This window comes from Schistocerca serialis, chromosome 8 (assembly GCF_023864345.2).
Source record: "Schistocerca serialis cubense isolate TAMUIC-IGC-003099 chromosome 8, iqSchSeri2.2, whole genome shotgun sequence".
In the NCBI taxonomy this organism is placed as follows: Eukaryota; Metazoa; Arthropoda; class Insecta; order Orthoptera; family Acrididae; genus Schistocerca; species Schistocerca serialis.
Window position 1 is genome coordinate 270,603,227 of NC_064645.1, and position 14,108 is coordinate 270,617,334.

The following is a 14,108-nucleotide window of genomic DNA, read 5'->3' on the forward strand; positions in this document are numbered from 1 at the left end:
CAGGCATCGCAGAGCATTTAGATGCCGCCAACACATCTGTTTAAGCTGCCGAATATGAGGCAGCCGGGCATCAAAAACTACACCCAAAAACCTGTGTGTCTCAACCACAGCAAGAAGTTTGCCATCAAGATAAAGCCGCGGCTCCGGGTGAACAGTGCATCGCCGGCAGAAATGCATAACGCAGGTCTTGGCAACCGAAAACTGAAAGCCATGTGCTACAGCCCAAGACTGCGCCTTACGGGTAGCGCCCTGTAGCTGACGGTCAGCAGCTGCAATGCCAATAGAGCTGTAGTAAAGGCAGAAGTCGTCAGCATACAGGGACACTGAGACAGACGTCCCCACCGCCGCAGCGAGCCCGTTAATGGCTATTAAAAATGGGCAGACACTTAAAACAAATCCCTGGGGCACACCGTTCTCCTGGACTCGGGAGGAACTATGGGAGGCCACGACTTGCATGCAGAAGGTACGATACGACAGAAAATTTCTGATAAAGATCGGCAGAGGGCCCCAAAGACCCCATCCATGAAGCGTAGAAAGGATGTGATGACACCATGTCGTATTGTACGCCTTCCGCATGTCGAAAAAGACAGCGACCAGGTGCTGACGGTGGGCAAAGGCAGTACGGATGGCCGACTCCAGGCTCACCAGATTGTCGGCGGCGGAGCGGCCTTTACGGAACCCACCCTGAGATGGAGCTAGAAGGCCCCGTGACTCCAGTACTCAGTTCAACCGCCGGCTCACCTTCCGTTCAAGCAACTTGCAAAGAACGTTGGTGAGGCTAATGGGACGATAGCTGTCCACGTCCAAAGGGTTCCTCCCAGGTTTCAGAATGGGGATAACAATACTTTCCCGCCATTGCGACGGAAACTCACCCTCGACCCAAATACGATTTAAAGGTCGAGGAGTCGTCGCTGGCAGTCCACTGAAAGGTATTTCAGCATCTGACAGTGGATGCCATCTGGCCCAGGAGCGGTATCAGGGCAAGCGGCTAGGGCACTGCGAAATTCCCACTCACTGAATGGAACATTGTACGATCCTGGATGGATGGTGCGAAACGAAAGGCTCCAACGTTCCATCCGCTCTTTAATGGAGCGGAAGGCCAGGGGGTAATTCGCAGAAGCGGAACTCATAGCAAAATGCTCTGCCAAGCGGTTTGCAATGACGTCGGAGTCAGTACAAACCGCTCCATTCAGTGAGAGCGCAGGGACACTGACAGGGGTCCGATAGCCGTAGACGCGTCGAATCTTGGCCCAGACCTGCGATGGAGTGACATGGAGGCCAATAGTGGACACATACCGCTCCCAGCACTCCTGCTTGCCTTGGCGGATAAGGAGGCGGGCTCGCGCACGCAGCCGTTTGAATGCGATAAGGTGGTCTATGGAGGGATGTCGCTTGTGACGCTGGAGCGCCCGCCGGCGATCTTTAATCGTTTCAGCGATCTCAGGCGACCACCAAGGCACAGTCCGCCGCCGAGGGGACCCAGAAGAACGGGGAATGGCAGATTCGGCGGCAGTAACGATGCCGGTGGTGACTGATTGAACCACCGCATCAATGTCATCATTAGAGAGAGGCTCAATAGTGGCAGTGGAGGAGAACAAGTCCCAGTCAGCCTTATTCATAGCCCATCTGCTGGGGCGCCCAGAAGAGTGACTTCGTGGCAGTGACAGAAAGATCGGAAAATGGTCACTACCACACAGGTCGTCATGCACATTCCATTGGACAGATGGTAAGAGGCTAGGGCTACAGATCGAAAGGTCAATGGCGGAGTATGTGCCATGCACCACACTGAAGTGTGTGAAGGCACCATCATTCAAAATCGAGAGATCGAGCTGCGCCAATAAATGCTCAACGCTGGCGCCTCGACCTTTTACCACTGACCCACCCCACAGAGGGTTATGGGCGTTGAAGTCGCCCAGTAACAAGAAAGGTGGCGGCAATTGGGCTATCAGCGCAGCCAGGACATGCTGCGCGACATCACCAGCCGGTGGAAGGTAAAGACTGCAGACAGTAACAGCCTGTGGCATCCACACCCGAACAGCGACAGCCTCTAAAGCTGTTTGTAGAGGGACAGACTCGCTGTAAAGAGAGTTAAGGACATATATGCAGACGCCACCAGACACCCTTTCATAAGCTGTCCGGTTCTTGTAATAACCCCGATAGCCACGGAGGGCAGGGGTTCGCATTGCAGGAAACCAAGTTTCCTGAAGAGCAATGCAGAAGAAAGGGTGAAGGCTGATAAGTTGGCGGAGCTCAGCTAGATGGTGGAAGCAACCGCTGCAGTTCCACTGGAGGATGGCATTGTCCATGGCTGAGAAAGGAGTGACGGGACTGGGAAGGCAGATTACGCCGCTGGGTCATCTGCTGCCTCCGATGGAGCACCAGTGCTAGTGCTATCAATGGTGTCTGAGGGACCGGTGAGATCGAGGTCCTCAGCAGACGCCAGAATCTCCACCTCGTCCTCAGACGCAGAGGTTGTAGGAAGCAGTGGGACGGGTGCCACCGCACTGTCGTGATTTTTACGAACCTTTTTCTTTGTCTGTGTCTCGCTTCGTGCCTTTGGTGGTGCAGGCTGTGAGGGCTTCCCTGGTTCAGTCTCAGGGACGGACGACGACCGTGAGGCCCTACGACCAGCGACCGATGGTTGCTTGAGCCATTTGCAGGTGTCCACTTTTAAACCGGTCGGAACTTGCAAAGGGAGGTCCCCAAGGGACCCCTTCCTGGTGAGAGAAGCCGAAGAAGTCTTACGCTTCTCTGGCTGGGAAGGGGAACTGATGTCCCCGATGGTGTGGGGGGTGTTGCTCCTGAAGTAGATGAAGCAGGAGCAACAGGGAGTGAAGTGTCCCCCACAACCAGGGGGCTGGTTCATTCTGACATAGCTGAGAGGCAACAGTACGTGATGACACGGGAGAGGATTGTACCGGTGTTGCAGCAGCGGCATAGGTGGATGTCATTTGCACAGGATGTAGCTGCTCATATTTCCTCCTTGCCTCAGTGTAGGTCAGGCTGTCCAGGGTCTTATATTCCATTATCTTCCTTTCTTTCTGGAAGATCCTACAGTCCGGTGAGCAGGGGGAATGGTGTTCTCCGCAGTTAACACAGATAGGAGGCGGGGCACATGGAGTATCGGGATGGGAAGGACAGCCACAATCTCGACACGTGATGCTGGAAGTACAGCGAGATGACATGTGCCCGAACTTCCAGCACTTAAAACACCGCATGGGAGGAGGGATATATGGCTTCACATCACAACAGTAAACCATCACCTTAACCTTTTCGGGTAAGACATCACCCTCGAAGGCCAAGATGAAGGCACCGGTGGCTACCTGATTATCCCTCGGACCCCGATGGACGCGCCGGACGAAGTGAAGACCTCGTCGTTTGAGGTTGGCGCATAATTCATCGTCGGACTGCAGAAGAAGATCCCTGTGGAATATAATACCCTGGACCATGTTGAGACTCTTATGCGGCGTGATGCTAACTGAAACATCCCCCAACTTGTCACAATTGAGCAACATCCGTGACTGGGCAGAGGATGCCGTTTTGATGAGCACAGAACCAGAGCGCATTTTGGACAAGCCCTCCACCTCCCTGAACTTGTCCTCTCAATGCTCCACAAAAAACTGGGGATTGGTCGACATAAACGATTCCCCATCAACCCGCGTACACACGAGGTACCGGGGGGAATATTCTCCACTGCCTTCTTTAGCCATACTTTCCTCCCACGGAGTGGCCAGGGAGGGAAACGATCTCTGATCAAATTTCTTCCCGTTGAGGTTAGACCTCGATCGCTTGGAGACTGCTGGTGGAGGCCCACCAGTGAGAGATGATGTACCATGCTTCACTGCGGGTCATCCGCCCTGATGCCACCCACTCCGACCAGGGGCTCTCCCCACAGGCGCCACTCAGCTGCAGCAAAGACCACCTGGCAGGATGGCCTTTGCCGGGAGTCCCGATGCCCCAGAGGGATAGGCATCTACTCCTCGGCATGCGTGGGGAGGTAGCAGCTCAGGCATCAGCAGTGCGATCCCTATTTAGTCAGGGGGCTACCACCAAGAGGGCACATGACGACCCCACCACAACGGACTGGCTACTGTGCTGGATGTCGGGTGTCGAAATGTCCATGTACATCACGAGGGCAAAGATGGAAGTGCACATTGGAGGGAATGTATGCCACCCGGAACACACTGCAGTGGATGTGGCCGGAAGCGCGATGTAAGTCCAACTCCATGAAAAATCAGGTGTGCCAGATCTTAGGGCAAGATGGATTTAAGATGCACCACGTAAGGTGTCCTTCCCCAAATGGTACGCACTAACGGAAAAATTTAGAAATGGAGTGGTCAAACCCCTTAGGGGACCATCACATTAAAGGCCGAAACAGTTGAGACTCCTTTTTGTCGCCTCTTACGACAGGCAGGAATACCGCGGGCCTATTCTTACCCCCGAACCCGCAGGGGGCTCCAGTGCTTGGCATTTGCCCTCCAGTGCATGCCTGCAGTCCCCACCCTACTATACTGCCCATGCATGCCCTGCCATCTGCACACCTATCGGTCACAATATTATGCATGGACTCAATCACAGGGAGAGTTCCCACCTGCGCACTTAATCAAAGCTGGTGTTGGTAGGGAGGATCCAGATGGTGCAGGCTGTCAGGCAGTCACTGTAGTGAAGTGCGTTGTGTTTAGCAGCATGCTCAGCAACTGGGTGATCCTGTTGTCCGTTGGACACATTTTGTTGTGTCGTGTCATGTCCACACAGGGCCAACAGCCTTGCCACAGTGGCAGTGGTAACATCGGTTCCCGTATGATCACCAAAGTTAAGCACTGTCGGGATGGGCTAGCTCTTGGATGGGTGACCATCCGGTCTGCCGGGCACTGTTGGCAAGCAGGCTGCAGTCAGCCTTTGTAAGGCAAACTGAGGAGCTACTTGATTGAGAAGTAGCGGCTCCGGTCTTGGCAACTGACATATGGCTGGGAGAGCGGTGTGCTGACCACATGCCCCTCCATATCCGCATCCAGTGACGCCTATGGGCTGAGGATAACACGGTGGCCGGTCGGTACCGTTTGGCCTTCATGGCCTGTGCGGGGGAAGTTTAGTTTTAGTTTATGTCCACATAGGAAGCAGCACATTGGTTGCAGATTATTTTGTAGACTAGATAACTGCTTTCACAGATAGCCCTACCTTTGATGGGATAGTTGATGCCTGTGACTGGACTAGAGTAGGTGATGATGGGTGTGCTCCTTTGTGGCCGGACGGTGGGAATGTGGAAGGTGGTAGGCAACTGGAGAGACAAGGCATAGGAGGTCTGTTTCTGTACAAGGTTGAGAGGGTAATTTTGGTCTGTGAGAACCTCAGTGAAACCCTTAGTATATTTGGAGGGGGACTACTTGTCACTGCAGATGCAAGAACCATGGGTGGCCAAGATGTGTGGAAAGGACTTTTTGGTATGGAACGGTTGACAGTCATCGAAGTGGAGGTATTGCTAGTATTAGGCACGTTTGATATGGACAGAGGTATTGGTGTAGCCATCTTTGAGATGGAGGCCAACAACGATAAAGGTGGCTTGTTGGGTTGAGGACGATCGGGTGAAGCAAAGAGTGTCCTCATCCTCAATCCAAATCACAAAGATCTCATCAATGGTATACAGTGTCTGTAAGGAAACTTTTAAAGAAACTGAGATTACTGCATAACAGGTGTAAAACAAAGTGTAGGGCTATAAATGTGAAACAAATATTAACAAAGAGATAGAGGGGCTGGCCAGTACTTACCTCAGCTCAGTACAGCCGATAGATACACAAAAAACAGAACCAAAAATTTACATTCCTAGCTTTCGGAACAAATGTTCCTTCATCAGGGGGGAGAGAGGGGAAAGAAAGGGAAGAAGGGAAAGTAGATTCAGTTACTCACAACCCAGGTTATGTAGCAACAGGGAAAGGAAAACAGGGAGGGTAGCAAGGATGGAGGCATGGTTGTCAGGGGGAAGCCAAAGATATTCTACTCTAAGTACTGCGCCAGCTTCAAACCAAAGCGGATGCATACAGAAGTAAAGAGCTATATAGTATAAAGATAAACACAACTATGTAGGATGAAAAGATGCGTGAATGGCTAAAGATGAAAGGGAAAGAGAAGAAGACTGAAGAGTAAATGGGAGTGAGGTGGTTTAACATAGGTTCAGTCCAGGGGGATGGTGGGATGAAAGGATGTGTTGGAGTGCAAGTTCCCATCTCCGCAGTTCAGAGGGACTGGTGTTGGGTGGAAGAAGCCAAATGGCACATACAGTGTAGCAGGTTCCTAGGTCCCTAGAATTATGCTGGAGGGCATGCTCTGCTACTGGGTATTGGACATCTCCTAGGCGGACAGTTCGTCTGTGTCCGTTCATGCGCTCAGCCAGTTTAGTTGTTGTCATACCGATGTAAAAGGCTGTGCAGTGCAGGCATGTCAGTTGATAAATGACATGTGTAGTTTCACATGTGGCCCTGCCTTGAATTGTGTGTGTTTTACCAGTAGCAGGGCTGTAGTAGGTGGTTGTGGGGGGATGCATGGGGCAGGTTTTGCAGCAGGGTCGGTTACAGGGGTACGAACCCATGGGTAGAGAAGGTAGTCTGGGAATATTGTAGGGTTTAACAAGGATGTTACGAAGGTTAGGGGGGCGACGAAAGGCAACTCTGGGTGGTGTGGGGAGAATTTTGTCAAGGGACGATCTCATTTCAGGGGTTGACTTGAGAAAGTCATATCCCTGGCGGAGTAATTTGTTGATGTTTTCGAGGCCAGGATAATATTGGGTGACAAGGGGGATGCTTCTGTGTGGTCTGGGGTAGGAACATTGTTGTTGGACGGGGAGGAATGTATTGCTCGGGAGATCTGTTTGTGGACAAGGTCTGCAGGATAGTTGCGGGAGAGGAAAGCACTGGTTAGGTTATTGGTGTAATTGTTGAGGGATTCGTCACTGGAGCAGATACGTTTGGCACGAATACCTAGGCTGTAGGGAAGGGAGTGTTTGATGTGGAATGGATGGCAGCTATCAAAGTGAAGGTACTGTTGTTTGTTTGTGGGTTTGATATGGACAGAGGTGTGGATGTGAGCTTCAACAAGATGAAGGTCAACATTCAGGAAGGTGGCTTGGGTTTTGGAGAAGGACCAGGTGAAATTCAGATTCGAAAAGGAGTTGAAGGTTATGGAAGAAATTAAGGAGTGTTTCTTCACCATGAGTCCAGACCACAAAGATGTCATCTATAAACCTATACCAGGCCACGGGAAGCAGCTGTTGGGTCTTCAGGAAAGCCTCCTCCGTGCGGCCCATGAAGAGGTTGGCATAGGATGGAGCCATCCTGGTTCTCATGGCCGTTCCCCTGATTTGTTTGTAGGTCTGGCCTTCAAAAGTGAAGTAATTATGGGTGAGGATGAAGTTGGTAAGTGTGATAAGGAACAAGGTTTTTGGAAGATCTTCGGGTGGGCGGTGGGAGAGGTAGTGCTCAAGGGCAGAGAGACCATGGGTATGTGGGATGTTTGTGTAAAGGGATGTAGCATCTATGGTGACAAGAAAGGTTTCAGGTGGGAGAGGAGTGGGAATGGATTTGAGGCGTTCTAGGAAGTGGTTTGTGTCTTTGATGTGCTATTGGCTATCTTTCTCTGCCACAGGAAAATTTTTTTGGGACATTTCTGCGGCACGCGCGATCTTTTTTGCGGCACTCGCGATCTCTTTTGCGGCACGCGCGATCTCTGTTTTTGAGCAACGTGTGTTCTTTTCCCCTGATCTGGACATACTTGCTTGGTCTGGTCAACTTTTTCCGTATTTTTCTTATTTAGTGGTCTTCCTTTGATATTGAACATTACCAACACAATTTCTTTCTTTCTCGTCCTTCCCTCCGTGTTTTATTCCTTCTTATGATTACTATTTTAACTTTAGTTATTTAATTTCCCTACCCACCAGTTACCCACTATGTACCCTAATCCTATACCACATTATTTACATTCATTCCGGAAACATGCATTCACCGTAGCCAAACTGCAATCCCACATACTTTTCCTCCGGTCCTGCTTAACCTTTGGAATTACACCTAAAGGACTTACCTTAAAAGTTCCCATCTCAGGGTGCAATTCCTCCTTCCACCAGTCTCTCCTGGACTTCCAGAACCTTCAATCCTTAGCCCTTACCCAACTTGTCCTGAATCTCTACACTACTTCATGTAACCACCACTCCCAACAGCTCCCATCTCTCTTCAAAGTCCTCCACCTCTCAAACCCTTCCTTGGAGAACACACTCAGGAACATCATCCTAGGAGCCAGCGGCAAACTTGAGTTCCATGCCACACACCACCTGAAAAAACTATCCACAGTGCTAGTGCAACACCTAAGAAGTGGGGTCCCTCTCCCTATCCCTCACAAACACCAACCACAACAGAACCTTCAACAAACCCCCCTCATAGCCAACAAACCTAGCCTAGCCACCCTACTCAATCTCCCCATCCCAGCACATACCCCACACAGACCAAATCTCAACTATAACCACAGTCAAATGGCACATATCACCAGTCCCAATTCAGTTCTAAACCTCTCATCCAGATCCCTCTCTCCTCCAGAGACATATGTTCTATCAAAAGGCTTAACCTTTAGCCCCACACCTAAATTCAACCACATTACCCCGGTTAAAGATCTCCTCTCATTCACCCGGAACCTCAACTGGAAATATCACTTCACTACCCAAACACAGCCCCCAATTAATAGACCCAGTGTTGAACCCTGTCTAGAACAGTTCCGACCGCCTTCTCAAAGGGATCCTCCTCCCCTCCCCCAAAACCATCCCTTGCAGACATTTCAGGAATTCCTCACATCCGGTGTTGCCTCCCAGTCCTTCTTGAAGAACATCCCGACAACTCCCAACATCACCCCAGCTGAATCCCGTGCCATTAAGGAGCTGAAAATAGACCGCTCTATTGCCATCCTCCCGGCGGATAAAGGCTCCACAACTGTCGTACCTGACCGTGTGGAGTATGTGGCAGAAGGACTGCGTCAACTCTCCGACACCTCAATCTGCAAAGCTGTTACCCAGGATCCCATTCCCTCCATCCAGACTGAGCTGCAGAAAATCCTAAAAATCCAAGGTCCCTCACAAGGCCTCACAACGGCTTCCATAGACTTACTCACTCCACCTGAGCCACGTACCCCTACCTTCTACCTATTACCCAAAATCCACAAAGAGAACCATCCTGGCTGTCCCATTGTGGCAGGCTTCAAAGCCCCAACAGAACGTATCTCAGCTCTGGTAGACCAACACCTCCAACCTATCACCCGGAGACTCCCATCCTACATCAAAGACACAAACCACTTCCTGGAACGCCTCAAATCCATTCCCACTCCTCTCCCACCTGAAACCTTTCTTGTCACCATAGATGCTACATCCCTCTACACAAACATCCCACATACCCATGGTCTCTCTGCCCTTGAGCACTACCTCTAACACCGCCCACCCGAAGATCTTCCAAAAACCTTGTTCCTTATCACACTTACCAACTTCATCCTCACCCATAATTACTTCACTTTTGAAGGCCAGACCTACAAACAAATCAGGGGAATGGCCATGAGAACCAGGATGGCTCCGTCCTATGCCAACCTCTTCATGGGCCGCACGGAGGAGGCTTTCCTGAAGACCCAACAGCTGCTTCCCGTGGCCTGGTATAGGTTTATAGATGACATCTTTGTGGTCTGGACTCATGGTGAAGAAACACTCCTTAATTTCTTCCATAACCTCAACTCCTTTTCGAATCTGAATTTCACCTGGTCCTTCTCCAAAACCCAAGCCACCTTCCTGAATGTTGACCTTCATCTTGTTGAAGCTCACATCCACACCTCTGTCCATATCAAACCCACAAACAAACAACAGTACCTTCACTTTGATAGCTGCCATCCATTCCACATCAAACGCTCCCTTCCCTACAGCCTAGGTATTCGTGCCAAACGTATCTGCTCCAGTGACGAATCCCTCAACAATTACACCAATAACCTAACCAGTGCTTTCCTCTCCCGCAACTATCCTGCAGACCTTGTCCACAAACAGATCTCCCGAGCAATACATTCCTCCCCGTCCAACAACAATGTTCCTATCCCCAGACCACACAGAAGCATCCCCCTTGTCACCCAATATTATCCTGGCCTCGAAAACATCAACAAATTACTCCGCCAGGGATATGACTTTCTCAAGTCAACCCCTGAAATGAGATCGTCCCTTGACAAAATTCTCCCCACACCATCCCCAGAGTTGCCTTTCGTCGCTCCCCTAACCTTCGTAACATCCTTGTTAAACCCTACAATATTCCCAGACTACCTTCTCTACCCACGGGTTCCTACCCATGTAACCGACCCCCCTGCAAAACCTGCCCCTTGCATCCCCCCACAACCACCTACTACAGCCCTGCTACTGGTAAAACATACACAATTCAAGGCAGGGCCACATGTGAAACTACACATGTCATTTATCAACTGACATGCCTGCACTGCACAGCCTTTTACATCGGTATGACAACAACTAAACTGGCTGAGCGCATGAATGGACACAGACGAACTGTCCGCCTAGGAGATGTCCAATACCCAGTAGCAGAGCATGCCCTCCAGCATAATTCTAGGGACCTAGGAACCTGCTACACTGTAGGTGCCATTTGGCTTCTCCCACCCAACACCAGTCCCTCTGAACTGCGGAGATGGGAACTTGCAACACATCCTTTCATCCCGCCATCCCCCTGGACTGAACCTACGTTAAACCACCTCACTCCCATTTACTCTTCAGTCTTCTCCTCTTTCCCTTTCGTCTTTAGCCATTCACGCATCTTTTCATCCTACATAGTTGTGTTTATCTTTATACTATATACCTCTTTACTTCTGTATGCATCCTCTTTGGTTTGAAGCTGGCACAGTACTTACAGTAGAATATCTTTGGCTTCCCTCTGACAACCATGCCTCCATCCTTGCTACCCTCCCTGTTTTCCTTTCCCTGTTGCTACATAACCTGGGTTGTGAGTAACTGAATCTACTTTCCCTTCTTCCCTTTCTTTCCCCTCTCTCCTCCCTGATGAAGGAACATTTGTTCCGAAAGCTAGGAACGTAAAATTTTTGGTTCTGTTTTGTGTGTATCTATCGGCTGTGCTGAGCTGAGGTAAGTACTGGCCAGCCCCTGTATCTCTTTGTTTGTATTTGTTTCACATCTTTATATGAGTTTTTCCATTAATCATTTAGATCACCCGTAGGGCTATAGACATAGAGATGCTGAATGAAACATGTTTGGGTGTTAAGAGAGCGATGGGTGATGCCTTCAATGACTGCTGTAGAAGAATACTGTCAAGTGATCCTTCACAGAACCAACAGAAATTCTGGTCATATGTAAAAGCTGTTAGTGGCACCAAAGTTAGTGGCCAGTCCCTAGTGAATGAGACGGGACCTGAAATTGAGGGTAGCAAAGCAAAAGCTGAAATGGTTAACTCCATTTTCAAATGCTCCTTCAGAAAGGAAAACCCAGGAGAATTGCTTGACTAAAATCCTCATACCACTAAAAAGATGAATAAGTATTAGTGTCAGTAGTGTCGAGAAACAGACAAAATCATTAAAACTGAACAGAGGTCCTGGCCCCAAGGAATCCCTGTCAGATTATATATTGAATTTGCAGATGAGTTAGCACCTCTTCTAACTATAGTCTGTTGTAGATCCCTCAAACAAAAAACTGTGCCCAGTTCTTGGAAAAAGCCATAGGTCACACTTGTCTACAATAAGGATAGTAGAAGTGATTCGCAAAACTACCATACAATATCCTTGACACTGATTTGTTGTAGACTCTGAGGTCAAAAATAATGAGATATCTTCAACAGAATGATCTCCTCAATGTTAACCAGCATGGATTTCGAAAACATCGATCACGTGAAACCCAACTATCACTTTTCTCACATGACATGCTGAAAGCTTTGGATCAAAGCAATCAGGTAGATTCAGTATTTCTTGATTTCCGAAAAGCATTTGACTCAGTACCGCATGTATACTTATTGTCAAAAGTACAAGGTATCAAGTGAAATTTGTGACTGGATTGAGGACTTTTTGGTAGGGAGGACATAGCGTGTTATCTTGGATGGAGAGACGCTATCTGATGTAGAAGTAATTTCGAGTATGCCTCAGGAAAGTGTGTTGGGACCCTTGCTATTCATGGTGTATATTAATGGTCTTGTGAACAATACTAATAGAAAAAAAAGGGTTTTTGCAGATGAAGCAGTTATCTATAATGAAGTACTGTCTGAAAGTCAGTCAGATCATTATAAGATTTCAACATGGTGCAGAGATTGGCAACTTGCTAATGTCCAGAAATGTAAAACTGTGCGCTTCACAAACTGAAAAAATGTATCCTATGACTATAATATGAATGAGTCACCATTGGAATCAGCCAACTCATACAAATACCTGAATGCAACACACTGTAGAGGTACGAAATGGAATGATCGCATAGGTTCAGTCTAAAGCATGTGGTGGACTTTGGTTTATTGGTAGAATAGTAGAGAAGTGCAATCAATCTACATAGGAGACTGCTTAAAAATCACTTGTGCAACCTGTCCCAGAATATTGCTCAAGTGTGTGGAACCCAAACCAAATAGGACTAACAGGGGATATTGAACATATTCAGAGAAGGGCAGCATGAATGGTCACAGGTTTATTTAATCAGATGCTAAGGCAAATGAACTGGAAGACTGTTGAAGATAGATGTAAACTATCCTGAGAAAGTCAATTAAAACTGTGTGCCGGACCAAGACTCGAACTCGGGACCTTTGCCTTTCGCAGGCAAGTGCTCTACCATCTGACCTACCCAAGCACAACTCACACCCTGTCCTCGCTGCTTTACTTCCGCCAGTACTTCGTCTCCTACCTTCCAAACTCCACAGAAGCTCTCCTGCGAACCTTACAGAACTAGCACTCCTGGAAGAAAGGATACTGCAGAGCCATGGCTTAGCCGCAGCCTGGGGGATGTTTCCAAAATGGAAGAGTGGAACAACACCAGAGTATGAGAGCTACGGCTGCTGACCAATCATTGTGTTTGTGTTTCTTTACATCAGGTTTATTTTTATGATGAATGGAGTATAGTTCCTAACATGCCCTGCAGCCAACCATGCAGTTTGAACAGCCTAACGCAAACCGTTCAGAAGTTATGATGATTTTATATCACATAGTACAATAACTGTCACCCTGTATGTAACAAATGGTTTAACTCTATCCACAGCAATGCCCACAAAACACAAGTTTCAGCTTAAATATTCCAGTGTAAATAAATGATAGATCATACAGATCAATCTGTCAGGGAGTTTCAAAATAGTGCATGGTTCACTGCAGAGTGAAAGATTAATTGTATATGTTATCCAAGATAATCAGACCACAGATAAACAACAATATGTTATCCAATATAATCAGACCACAGATAAATGAATAATATGTGACTAAACCTTTACTGGTGTGGGACTTGCATTGCAAAACTGTTGATTATATTCATATCTCCTCTGACAAAAATGGCAATTTTCTGTCAACACATGCAACTTTTTGTTAAACCAGCTGCATATAATACTGCATTTATTTCAATGTTGCAATCAGTGTCACCCATATAGTGTGCTCTTTCATTTGGGTACTGTCTGTGAACTAATTCTGTTATGTGTTTACTTTCAGGATGTATTAAACTTGGTTAACCATAGTTCTTTTAAGCAACATACAACTGTATATCATATATAAATAGGGCTTTAATATAATATTAGATATATTAAACAAAATATGTTACTAATGCCTTTTGTCATTTCCCTATTTTGCATATTTATCTCTCTGTGGTAAAATAAAAATAGATGTATGTGTATATCAGACTGACCAATGGCTGCTCACTCTGGCAGGCATTACAAACACTGTCAGTCAGTGGAACCCAAATGAAGGGTTAGTAATGAAGAATTTAGCCTATTTATTTATGTATGGCATGTGGTATGGGTGTTCGATATTTTGATGGAAGTACCTTATCTTTCAAGCCCATAAGCTAATCCTATTCATTTGTTGTCACTCCTTACATTGGTCTTGAAGCCCATGCCATGATTATGCAAGTCTTAAGGCTAATT

General features: G+C 48.0%; 1 protein-coding gene across 3 annotated transcripts in view; it reads right to left on the reverse strand.

Moving 5' to 3' along the window:
* LOC126416277 (probable ATP-dependent RNA helicase spindle-E) overlaps positions 1–14,108 on the reverse strand; it is a 264,514-nt gene that overhangs the window by 192,827 nt on the left and 57,579 nt on the right. The window lies entirely within an intron of this gene.